Raw genomic sequence first — 12,624 nt, forward strand, 5'->3', positions numbered from 1 at the left:
TCCGAGGTTTTGATGGGGGCGGTACTGACACAGTAGGTGATATCATACTGGAATTGACAATTGGTCCGGTCGAGTTCACTATGGAATTTCAAGTGATAGATGTGGCGGTGTCGTATAATCTTCTGTTGGGGCAACCCTGGATCCACGCAGCCAAAGCAGTGCCTTCTACACTGCATCAGATGGTCAAATTTGAATGGGATAGACAAGAGATTGTGGTACACAGGGATGACGGTACACATGCCGTTAATGATGCCATTGTGCCCTTCATAGAAACCGATGATGACAAGGGCCCATGGGTTTACCAGGTTTTTGATGCAGTCTCAGTAGACAAAATTCCCAATGGCGGGGGCCTTCCATTTCCTAGAATAGCAGCTGCAACCTTCATGATAGCCTCGGAAATGTTAAACAGCGAGTTTGTACCATGAAAAGGTTTGGGGATTGATCTGCAGGGAATTGTCCAGCCAGTTTCTTTGCCCAAGAACCTGGATACTTTTGGTTTGGGATTCAAGACTACCGCAGCAGATGTAAAGCGGGCTCGCAAGTTGAAGAAAAGAGGCTGGGTCCTTCCCAAGCCAATTCCACGCCTGTCCAGATCTTTTGTCAGGCTGAGAATCAAAAAGCAATTGTTGTCCAAAGTTCTTGGACCACTAATTGGGCCGGATGGAGATTTGAATGAAGGCTTTGAAAGGCTGTTCACTGATGTCAACATGATAAAAGCTGGAGAAGGTTCCAGTAAGGCAGATATACAGTTTGTGGGGCGTAGGGCCAATATCAACAATTGGATGACTACTCCCCTTCCTGCTCGGAGGGAGTCTTGGTAGTGGGCTCTGATTTTTCTTTCTTGTCTTTGGATTATTCCAGGGTTGTAATCCAGATTTATTTTTATTGTGTTCATCAAAGTGTGAAACCTTGTAATTCAATAAAATAAAAATGTTTCTTCTTCATTCCTTATTTTATTTTAATTATTGGTCTTCTTCTTTTCTTTTTCTGTACACTTCTCTTCATACTGGTCTTAATGACATGGCGTGCATAAGGAATTCTCAGCCCAGTCTTAAAAATCAATCTGATTCAGAAATGATAGTTCAAGAAGTAGATTGCGATTATGAATCAGAGTATGATGATGAGGATGAAGCGTTCAAAGAAATTAGTAAGGAGTTAATTTACTTAGAAGAGAAACCCAAACCCAATTTGAATGACACAGAAGCCGTCAATTTAGGGGACACAGACAATATCCTAGAGACTAAAATAAGTGTCCACCTCGAGCCAAAAATCTGGGAAGAGTTAATCAAAACACTCATTGAGTACAAAGATGTTTTTGCATGGTCATATGACGACATGCCAGGGTTAAGCACTGATTTAGTGGTCCACAAATTGCCCACTGATCCAGCGTTCCCTCCCGTCAAGCAAAAGTTGAGGAAATTCAAAACTAATTTGAGTGTGAAGATTAAAGAAGAAGTTACCAAACAGTTGGATGCAAAGGTTATCCGGGTCACCCGATATCCTGTTTGGTTGGCTAATGTCGTGCCGGTGCTGAATAAGGATGGCAAGATCAGAGTATGCGTTGATTACCACAATCTCAACAAAGCAAGTCCGAAGGATAACTTTCCGTTACCCAATATCCACATTTTGATCAATAATTGTGCCAAGCGTGAGATCGGATCTTTTGTGGATTGCTATGCTGGGTATCATCAGATTCTAATGGATGAAGAGGATGCAGAGAAGACGACATTCATCACACCCTGGGGAACTTATTGCTACCTGGTAATGCCATTTGGTTTAAAGAATGTTGGGGCAACTTATATGAGGGAAATGACTACTGTGTTTCATGATATGATACACAAGGAGATTGAGGTATATGTAGATGATGTGATCATAAAATCAAAGCATCAGGCCGACCACGTCAAGGATTTGAGGAAATTCTTCCAGAGGCTTCGTAGGTACAACCTCAAGCTTAACCCCGCCAAGTGTGCATTTGGTGTTCCATCCGGAAAGCTATTAGGATTCATAATTAGTTGGCAAGGCATCGAGTTGGACCCATCAAAGATCAAAGCCATACAAGATTTGCCCCCTCCGAGGAACAAAACTGAAGTGATGAGTCTGTTAGGAAGGCTAAACTACATCAACAAGTTTATTGCTCAGCTCACGACAACTTGTGAGCCTATTTTCAAGTTGTTAAGGAAGGACGTTGTGATCAAGTGGACTGACGAGTGCCAAGAAGCGTTCGACAAGATAAAGGGTTACTTGACAAACCCACCTGTGCTGGTTCCACCAGAACCAGGGAGACCTTTGATTCTTTACTTGACAGTCTTGGAAAATTCATTTGGATGTGTACTGGGGCAGCATGACGTCACCGGCAGGAAGGAGCAGGCCATCTATTATCTTAGCAAGAAGTTCACAGCTTATGAGGTTAAGTACACTCACCTGGAAAGGACATGTTGCGCCTTAACTTGGGTGACACAGAAGTTGAAACATTATTTGTCATCCTACACTACTTACCTTATTTCACGCTTGGATCTATTGAAGTATATCTTCCAAAAGCCTATGCCGACAGGAAGACTTGCAAAATGGCAGATTTTGCTCACAGAGTTTGACATAATCTATGTGACTCGGACTGCGATGAAATCCCAGGCATTGGCCGATCATTTGACCGAGAACCCGGTCGATGAAGAGTATGAGCCACTGAGGACTTATTTTCCCGATGAAGAGGTGATGCACATTGATGAACTAGAACAGGCCGAAAAACCAGGTTGGAAGCTCTTCTTTGATGGAGCCGTGAATGCGAAAGGAGTTGGAATAGGAGCGGTACTTATTTCTGAAACAGGACACCATTATCCTGTTACAGCTCAGTTACGTTTCTATTGTACCAATAACATGGCTGAATATGAGGCATGCATTTTGGGTTTAAGGTTAGCTGCAGACATGGATGTCTAGGACGTCTTGGTCTTAGGAGACTCAGACCTCCTGGTGCATCAGATTCAGGGTGAATGGGAAACACGGGATTTGAAGCTCATACCATATCGACAATGTTTGCACGATCTGAGCAAGCGATTTCGATCAGTGGAGTTCAGACACATCCCAAGAGTTCACAATGAGGTTGCCGATGCTTTGGCCACTTTAGCATCGATGTTGCACCACCCAGACAAAATTCATGTTGACCCGTTGTATATCCAGGTTCGTGATCAACATGCTTATTGCAACATGATAGAGGAAGAAATGGATGGCGAGCCATGGTTCTATGATATCAAGGAATACCTCAAGATGGGGATATACCCGGAGCAGGCCACCGGAGATCAAAAGAGAACCATTCGGCGATTGGTCAATGGCTTTTTCCTCAATGGAGGAGTGTTGTACAAAAGAACCCCAGATTTGGGATTACTGAGATGTATAGATGCTAGTCAAGCCACGACAGTTATGACACAGGTACATGCTGGAGTTTGTGGGCCGCATATGAGCGGATATGTATTGGCAAAGAAGATTCTTCGAGCAGGGTACTATTGGCTTACTATGGAGTGTGATTTTATCAGTTTCATGCGGAAATGCCATCAGTGTCAGATATACGGAGATTTGATTCATTCTCCGCCGACAGAATTGCATACAATGTTAGCACCATGGCCATTTGTTGCCTGGGGCATGGATGTCATTGGACCTATTGAGCCGGTAGCTACCAACGGTCATAGGTTCATTCTGGTGACCATCGACTATTTCACTAAGTGGGTTGAAGCTAAAACTTTCAAGTCGGTAACCAAGAAGGCAGTGGTAGATTTTGTTCACTCCTATATCATTTGTAGATTCAGAATCCCAAAGGTGATCATCACGGATAATGGTGCTAATCTTAACAGCAATTTGATGAAAGAGGTATGTCAGCAGTTTAAGATTACACACCGTAATTCCACACCATATCGTCCCAAGGCGAATGGAGCAGTTGAGGCAGCCAACAAGAACATCAAGAAGATACTGAGGAAGATGGTAGAAGAATCCAGACAATGCAATGAAAAATTACCATTTGCATTGTTAGGTTATCACACTACTGTCCGTACTTCAGTAGGGACAACTCCTTATTTGTTTGTATATGGAACTAAAGCAGTAATATCGGCAGAAGTTGAAATTCCATCCCTTCGGATTGTCGCTGAAGCTGAGATTGATGATGACGAGTGGGTCAAAACCCATTTGGAGCAGTTGAACTTGATTGATGAAAAGAGATTGGCAGCCGTGTGTCATGGCCAGTTATATCAAAAGAGAATGGCAAGAGCGTACAACAAAAAGGTGTGTCCCCGGAAGTTTGAAGTGGGCCAGCAAGTGCTGAAACGCATCCTCCCACATCAGGCTGAGGCAAAGGGCAAGTTCGCCCCGAATTGGCAAGGGCCATTCGTTGTAACCAGAGTGTTGTCCAATGGCGCTTTATGTTTAACAAATATCGAAGGGAAATGTGTCGACATGGCTATCAATTCTGACGCAGTTAAGATATATTATGTATAATTTCTTTTAATTGTAATTGTTGTTTGTTTGTACTTGGCATTTATCGGAGAATGAAATGACGGAGGCAATTCTTTCTTCTATCCAAACACTTTAACCTTTGCTTCCCCTTTTGAGCCTTATTTATTCTTTCATACCCCTCTTTTGGAATCAATAATGAAAATGAAAGAAAAAGAGAAGAAAATAATGATAATAAAGACAAAAGAAAAGTCACAAGAAAAAAAAAAGAATTGGGAACTACGTTTTACCTGATTCCTCAAAGAAGGATACGTAGGCACTTCACGGCTCGGTCATAGTGTAACATAGTGTAATATAGTGTGCATAATGTAACATAATGTAACAAAAAAAACAAAAATCCCCAAGCAAGAAAAACTGGGGTAGAAGGTTGTGTTTGTAATTTTGGAAAGAAAGTTTGATTCCAAGAGTTGTACCGTTTTACCCATCACGAAAACCCATATTGATGCCAAAAAAGACCTCCCGATTAGTATCCGAGAAGTGCCAAGTCATGCAAACGGAAGTCGGGGATAGCACCCCGATTCCCGGCAGAGAAGAGGATCATGGACTGGAAATGAATTGATAGCCGGAAAGAATCCCCAGCAGAGAGAATCACATCAGCAGCACTCCAATCCCCAGCTGAAAAATAAAATAAAACGAGAGAGTCTTATCGGTGAAAACCTTCACAGGCACCATAAGGCGACGGGAGTTGAGAAAAATAAGAGAGTCTTATTAGTGAAAACCCCTCGAAGGGCACTATGAGGCGACAAGGCAAGATTGGCGGAAAGGGTCCACATTTGGCAAAGAGTTGAGTGCTTGTTTATCCCCAGCAAGATGAGGCCGTCCGAAAGATTGATTGACACAAATAGACTGGATTGATTAGTCCGGAATGCATGACATTATCGTTGGGATCGGTTATATCATTCAGATAAGTTCTTTTCTTTCTTTTTCCCCAGCATTTGTTCAGAAAGACTTCTCCTTTTTCTATTTTTTGAAATCGTCACTTTTTCATTTCTTGGTTTAAAGACTTTACCTCCCTAGCAGTTTGTTTTTGAAAAGGATTTTCAGAGCTTACTACTGGTTGCCAAAGTGGTGCAAAGCAAAATGCGAATAGGACAGGCCAAAGATAAGGCGACAAAGCAAAATGAAGTTGGTCGAAAGACCAAATGATGAGTGGGTCTAGATCCCAAGAGGACCAAATTTCCAGGGGAAGTTGGAGAAAAATGGAAAAGCAACAGTTAAAAGGTTATCAGGATCCCCAACAGATATGCGAGATACAGGAACAACTCCGACAGATTCTCAACCAAGTTTCGCAATGGTCGGACAACACAGAGCGGGGAAGGAAGAGAAAAGAAAAACCATCCCCAGCAGGAGTATCATCCTCAGCAAATAATATCATCCCCAGCAAGTTCTGTAATAAAACGCAAAGCAGGGAAAGGGATAAGGAAAAAAACTATCCCCGGCAGGAGTAGCACGACCACTCGCCACGTTTTAAACTAACAAATTTTTCTTTGATTTGAAGCAGGGAAAGGAAATATTATTAATAGCAGGAAGACAGGTCCACAAAGAAGATTATCAAACTGGGGCAGAAAATTTTCTCTCATTACGAAAATTTTCTTGAAATCAGATAGCCACTTAGGGAAGAGGGAAGATAACACGAGTTTTGAAGGAAGTGAAATCCCCAGCAGTATGCGAGAGAAAGAAATACAAGTTTCAAAGAAAGCAATCTTGGAAGAAGCAAGAAAACCCAAGTTTTAAGGGTAGTGGTCTTTGAATCAGTATCATCCCCGCCATTGTTAAAGGGAGGAAAGTAACTAGTCTTAAAGAAGGAAGATAATTCCCCAACAGTGATATCCCCGGCGTGTTTCAGAGAAGTGAAAACACCAGCTTGAGGAAAGTAGTTCTAAGTGGAAGGAAGGCACCAACTTTAAAGGAAGTAGTCTTTGAAGAAGAAACATAACATATTTGTGAATAAAATATCGGTGTTATCCCCAGCAGTTTTCAGAGGAATAAAACACCAGTTTTTGAGGGAAGCAGTTGAAAGAAGATGATTTAAGTTGCTGACGTCAGGAGCCCGCCTGGAGAATGGAGGCTGATTTATTTTCAAAGTTGTTGAAGTCAGAAGCCCGCCTGGAGAATGGAGGTGTTAAAATTTTAAGAAGTTGTTGAAGTCAGCAGCCCGCCTGGAGAATGGAGATGTTACGTTTAAAAAGTGGTTGAAGTCAGGAGCCCGCCTGGAGAATGGAGGTGTTATATTTTGAAAAAGTTGTTGAAGTCAGGAGCCCGCCTGGAGAATGGAGGCTGAATTATTTTTAAGGAGTCGTTGAAGTCAGGAGCCCGCCTGGAGAATGGAGGTGTTACATTTAAAAAGTTGTTGAAGTCAGGAGCCCGCCTGGAGAATGGAGGTGTTACATTTAAGAAGTTGTTGAAGTCAGGAGCCCACTTGGAGAATGGAGGCTGAGTTATTTTTAAGGAGTCGTTGAAGTCAGGAGTCCGCCTGGAGAATGGAGGTGTTACATTTAAAAAGTTGTTGAAGTCAGGAGCCCGCCTGGAGAATGGAGGCTGAATTATTTTTAATGAGTCGTTGAAATCAGGAGCCCGCCTGGAGAATGGAGGTGTTACTTTTAAAAAAAAGTTGTTGAAGTCAGGAGCCCGCCTGGAGAATGGAGGCTGAATTATTTTCAAAGTTGCTGATGAAGTCAGGAGCCCACCTGGAGAATGGAGGTGTCACATTTAAGAAGTTGTTGAAGTCAGGAGCCCGCCTGGAGAATGGAGGTGTTAAAATTTAAGAAAATTGTTGAAGTCAGGAGCCCGCCTGGAGAATGGAGGTGTTACATTTCAAGAAGTTGTTGAGGTCAGGAGCCCGCCTGGAGAATGGAGGTGTTATATTTTAAGAAGTAATTGGTGTTGAAGTCATTAAAGCGGAGGGAGACAACAAGAATCCCCAGCAGAGGAAGGCAGTTCAAGATTCGAAGGGAAAATAATGCAAAGCTCGCCAGAAGGAAATAAACAGTTCGAGATCGGCGATCAAGAGAGAATACAAGTCAAATTAGAAGTAGAGAAATACCAGAGGAAACACCAGGCAACAAGGCAGCAACAGTCATATGACCAAGCTCGAGAATAAATCTTTGTAATTCATAGATCATAGCTTAGTATAACTTCTTTATCTTTCATTAAGGTGTAATAAGGAGGTCAGTAAGCGGTAATATCAGCAACAACAACAGTAACAGCAAAATTGCAGTCTCATGGTAGTCCCAGCTACCAAAACTTCCCAAACTACATTGACCTGATTCCCTTTTAGCCAGGGATATGTAGGACACCTTTGAAGCAAAGGTTCGGTTAAATCTTTTTTTTTTTTAAAAATGCTTCACACGGAGTATTCCAACGGACAAAAATCGCTCGTATCCACTCACTTTATCTTTGCACGAAAATTCTTTGTATTTTCGGACAAAGAGGGGCAGCTGTGAGCACGTGATTTTTGCCCTATATAAAAATTACTCCCAAAAAATTCAAAATAAAACAATTTTCCTTTGTGTGCAATTTTGAGAATTTTCGTAGCATTTTTGGATAATTATTTGTATTTGTCCGTGCAGGTTTATTTGTTAAATTAATAAAAATACAAAATATGTCGCATTTTGCATTTAGGATTTAATTCTACAATTAGGAGCAATTAAGTTTGTTTTACAAGAACAAAAAAATCACAAAAAATAATGTACTTTGCATTTTTAGCATTTAATGTCCAAATTGTGTAATTTTATTTTTAATTGATATTTAATTGTGTGTATTAATTGTTAGTAGAAGTTAATTAGTATTTTTGTAAGTTAATTTGATTTTTTTAATGTAATGTAGAGTTTTAGTTTTAATAATTAGGAAATAAAATAAATAGAAAAAAAAATGGAAAGAAGATAAGAAAGCCATGGTCTTTGGGCCATTTCTTAAAATTGAATTTGGCCAAGCCCAAAACCTTATAGCCAAACCTGGCAAAAAACCCAGCCCAATACACGCCCCAATCCAGTCCAGCTCAGGGGCAAACCAAACGACGTCGTTTGGTCACTTTTCATCAAGGCCGTTGGATTAAATCAATCCAACGACTAAGATTCAATCTCAAAAAAACCAGCCCAATACACGACCCGTTACCCAGTTCAGACCAACCCTCTACTTAAACTAAACGACGTCGTATGGTTTAACCTCCTTGATCTTGGCCGTTGATCTTAATTGATCTAACGGCCGAGATTAAAACACCCCCCGTATATATAGCCTTAATTATTTACCCCGCCCCTTCAAACGACCCCCCCTTACTCTGTGTCGTCTCCAAGCTCAGATTCGATCTGTCCCCAAACCCTAGCAGCCACCACCCCTCCCCTTCGCCATAAACCCGGCGGCAACGATGCCGGTGACCACCAAAAACACACCCCTGAACCCCCAGACCCTCCCCTTTATGAATCCACAACCCTTTCTCCGCGAGTCCTTACTAAACCTCTCGAATCTTCATCTGAAGAATCGGACCAAAACCTTAGTTCACCCAACCGCCCCCAAATCAACACCCAACGTCCACCTGACTTCCCTCGTCCTTAAACCATTACCTGATTCCCTCGAATCTCGTTGGATTTTCTCTAATCTTAGATCGAAGTTTGACCCCAAACCCTAGTTCTTTCAAGCTCGAGGTTCAGTGGACAGTCGAAGATCTGTAGACCAAATTGGACTTTAATCGTGTGTTTTCATATTGAAAACACACGATTAAAGTCCGCTTTGGTCCTGATCAAAGGATCCAATGATGAGTTCACAATGGAGTCCGTTTTGGCCCCAAATCCAAAGGTCAGAGGTTCGAACTCGGTCCTCGTTTAAACTGGTAGGTTTCCGCTTATTTCTCCTCTGTTAGTTTCATTCAGTAAGTTCATCTTCTACCTCTTTCTTTAGGATCGAATGCTTTGTGTTTGTTTTGTATTTTGTCTCTTTTTGTATTGTTGTTTACATCGAATTATTCAGTGTCCATAATGCTTTGTCTAAAACCACGGCTACTCCTGTAATTGTTTGATGGTTACCACTTGTTCAAATTGGCCAAGTTTGTTCTTTGTTGTTCATCATTTGTTTGGATCCTTGCTCATTTCTGTTTGTCTAAGCTAATTAGGATTGGTTCCCAATATGGTTAGCTTATTCCTTGTGTATGTGTGAATCAGTTTGACTTTAGTAGTTCAATACAGTTTGCCTTGAATCAGTAGTTTTATTTGGATACTAATCTGAGCGCAAGTTCTAGCTGATTTTGCTGAATTGAATCTCAATGTTTGTCCTGTATTGGATTCAGTTTTGATGTGCTTGTTAGGTATCGGTTCATGTGGCTAGGTAGTTAGTTGATTAGTTGAAATTGGTTATAGCTGATAAAGTACAAGCGATTGGAGTAGGACAGTGAATCACAGGGGTTTCAGGGGTAATTTGGGGGATTTCAAAACTTGAAAAAAGAGGGTTAACTTGAGTGGACTGTCAGGAAGTACTAATGTACCATTAATCTAATGTATTTGTTTAATAATAGTTGGGAGCAAAAGATAATAGTATGGGGAGGTTTAATGGGGAGTGATTAAATAAATATGTGCCCATAACCTTTGAATTAAAAATAGAATGGGACATACAATAGTGGAGAACAAAACATACAATAGTGGGCAAAAAAAAGGAATATGATGGGCAGATTTAGTTTCTTAATTTTGTTTGAGTGCTCTTAAGAGCTGGCAGGGTCTGTTTTGCAGATAAATAGAGGCACTTAGGACAGAGTTAAGGGGGGATTTTTTTGGAGAAACTGGAAAACACTTTCGAAAAAATATTAAAGGAAATCAGTTCTTCAGGCAGTCTTTAGAGAGCTTCTGGAGAGTTTTTCGTTAGTTTTCAGTTCTGGACAGATTTGGAGAACTGAAGGAGTTTTCAGGCAGTCTTAGACAACATTTTGAAAGCTAAAACATTCAATTTCTCTTTGAGAGTTTAGAGAGCATTTCTTTGAGAGTTTTCCTAAGAGCTTGAACATCATCATTTTGAGAGTTGAAAAAAAAAGAAAAAAGAGAATACAAGCTGACACTGTCTCATTGAAGTGCTGGTTTATTGCTGGTTTCACCCAAGATCAGTAGAGTCTGTTGTGGGTTATTTGTTGTTGCTGTTTGGTTTTGCAATTGTTTCTGGGTTGTGGTCAAGTATTATTCTGGCATAAAACTAGTGTTGAGCTATTCTGAATTCCATTACTGCTGCTGTTGTTCCATTACTGCTGTTGTTGTTGTATTGCTGCTGCTGATCTTCCTTTTCTCCCATTGTAAATATTTCCAGGTACACACTTCTGAAACCATATGTTGATGTAAGCTTGAATTTGAAGCTGAAGTTTAAATGAATTGAGAAATGCACGTTTGACTGCTTCATAGTATCTGTGTTCAAGATGTAGCAATAGGACGAATGATAGTTAGTTTGTATTTGTTTAGGCTCATTCCAATTATATTTACTTTGTGTGAATTGGAACGTACTCGAACTAATGTGGACTGTTAAATAGTATGCTGTTAGATTAATTAGATGTATTTCCATGTGTTTAACAATTTAGTTTGGTTTAGCTAATGATGATAGTATAACAAAGATTCTCAGTAGGCCTCTGTATGTATTCTGTTGGATCTTTGGACTGTTTAAACTTGTTATGTCCCGGTCCAGTTCGATTTTAAGATAAACACGTATTTTAAGCAAATTTTCATATTACGTTAGTTAATACCAACGGATTAGCTATTAATGTCAACTCTCTCGTCCTGTTGAATTCCTTTTTTCAACATAGGTTTAATAGTGTAGATTAATAATTAATATCAGCATCGGCTCACCATTTAACGAAGTGGCTGTTTTATAAGTGGACATGAATGAAGTATTTAATTTGAATAAATGTATGATGTTGAACTCTAATGCTATTTGGTAAACACAATCAGAAAAATTGGGACTTTTGTCCAAAAGCGTACATTATGTGGTCTGGGCCTTTTGGCAATTGGCTCGTTAGTAGTCAAACGGCCCATTGTGAGTTTTAAGTTAGGTAGCGGTTCCAAATTGAAAGGCGCTCCCTTTTGTTTTGATCTGGACTTGAACTTGAAGCTCGAATTTTATAATATTAAGTAATTAGGATTTTTTAGAGACAAATAAGAATGGAAAAATATAGTTACCTTAGGATTGTCCTTTCAAAATGAATGAGATGAGCCTCGCCTAGTAAAACTCACCGATTGGGGGGCCCTCACGATTGTATATATTAATCACCTAGAACTCGGGATCGTCCGTTTAACAAATTTCACGGCCTTTTCCCAAAAGTAATAACGCGTTAGTCATTGTTAGGCGCGTACTTTTAATAATTCACTTTCTTAAACTCGGGTGCACATTTATGTGACCCAAATCCAAATCTCAACGAAGTCGAAATGTGTCGCTAATCACGGGTATATTGATTGTGACGTGGTTCGAGGTGCATTTCCATGACGTTGCAAATCCCTTTTAAAAATAATGAATGAGACGAGCCTCGACAAATAAAGGTACACAAGCTGCGGGGCCCTCTATACGTGTTGGTAAAATTACTTAGACTTCGGGATGGACCGTTTAGCAAAATTTCACGGCCCTACCCAAAATAATGATACGCTAGTCGCTTTAGGCACGTATTAATAAGGTTATCTTCTTAAATTCGGGTACACATTTATGTGACCCAAATCCAAATCTCAACATAGTTGAAACGTGTCAATAACCACGGGTGCATTGATGTGACGTGGTTCGAGATGTATTTTCACGATGTTGCAATTCTCGGTAAAAGTAATAATAACAAAAGCAGTAAACAGTTAAAATTTGTACGTAGGTTCATAATTGTATAAAATCAGATAATCAAGCCGAATATGATAGTTGAGCAACCGTGCTAGAACCATGAAACTCGGGAATGCCTAACACCTTCTCCCGGGTTAACAGAATTCCTTATCCGGATTTTTGGTGCGCAGACTGTTAAACAGAGTCATTCTTTTCCTCGATTCGGGATTCAACCGTGACTTGGGAGACCATAAATCTCTCAAGTGGCGACTCTGAAATAAATAAATAAATCTCGTTTCGATTGTCCTTTAATCGGAAAAACCCCCCATGCGCCCCTTTGCGCGGGCGCGGGTGAAAAAGGAGGTGTGACATTTACGC

This window comes from Nicotiana tabacum, chromosome 20, assembly GCF_000715075.1.
Source record: "Nicotiana tabacum cultivar K326 chromosome 20, ASM71507v2, whole genome shotgun sequence".
Lineage (NCBI taxonomy): Eukaryota > Viridiplantae > Streptophyta > Magnoliopsida > Solanales > Solanaceae > Nicotiana > Nicotiana tabacum.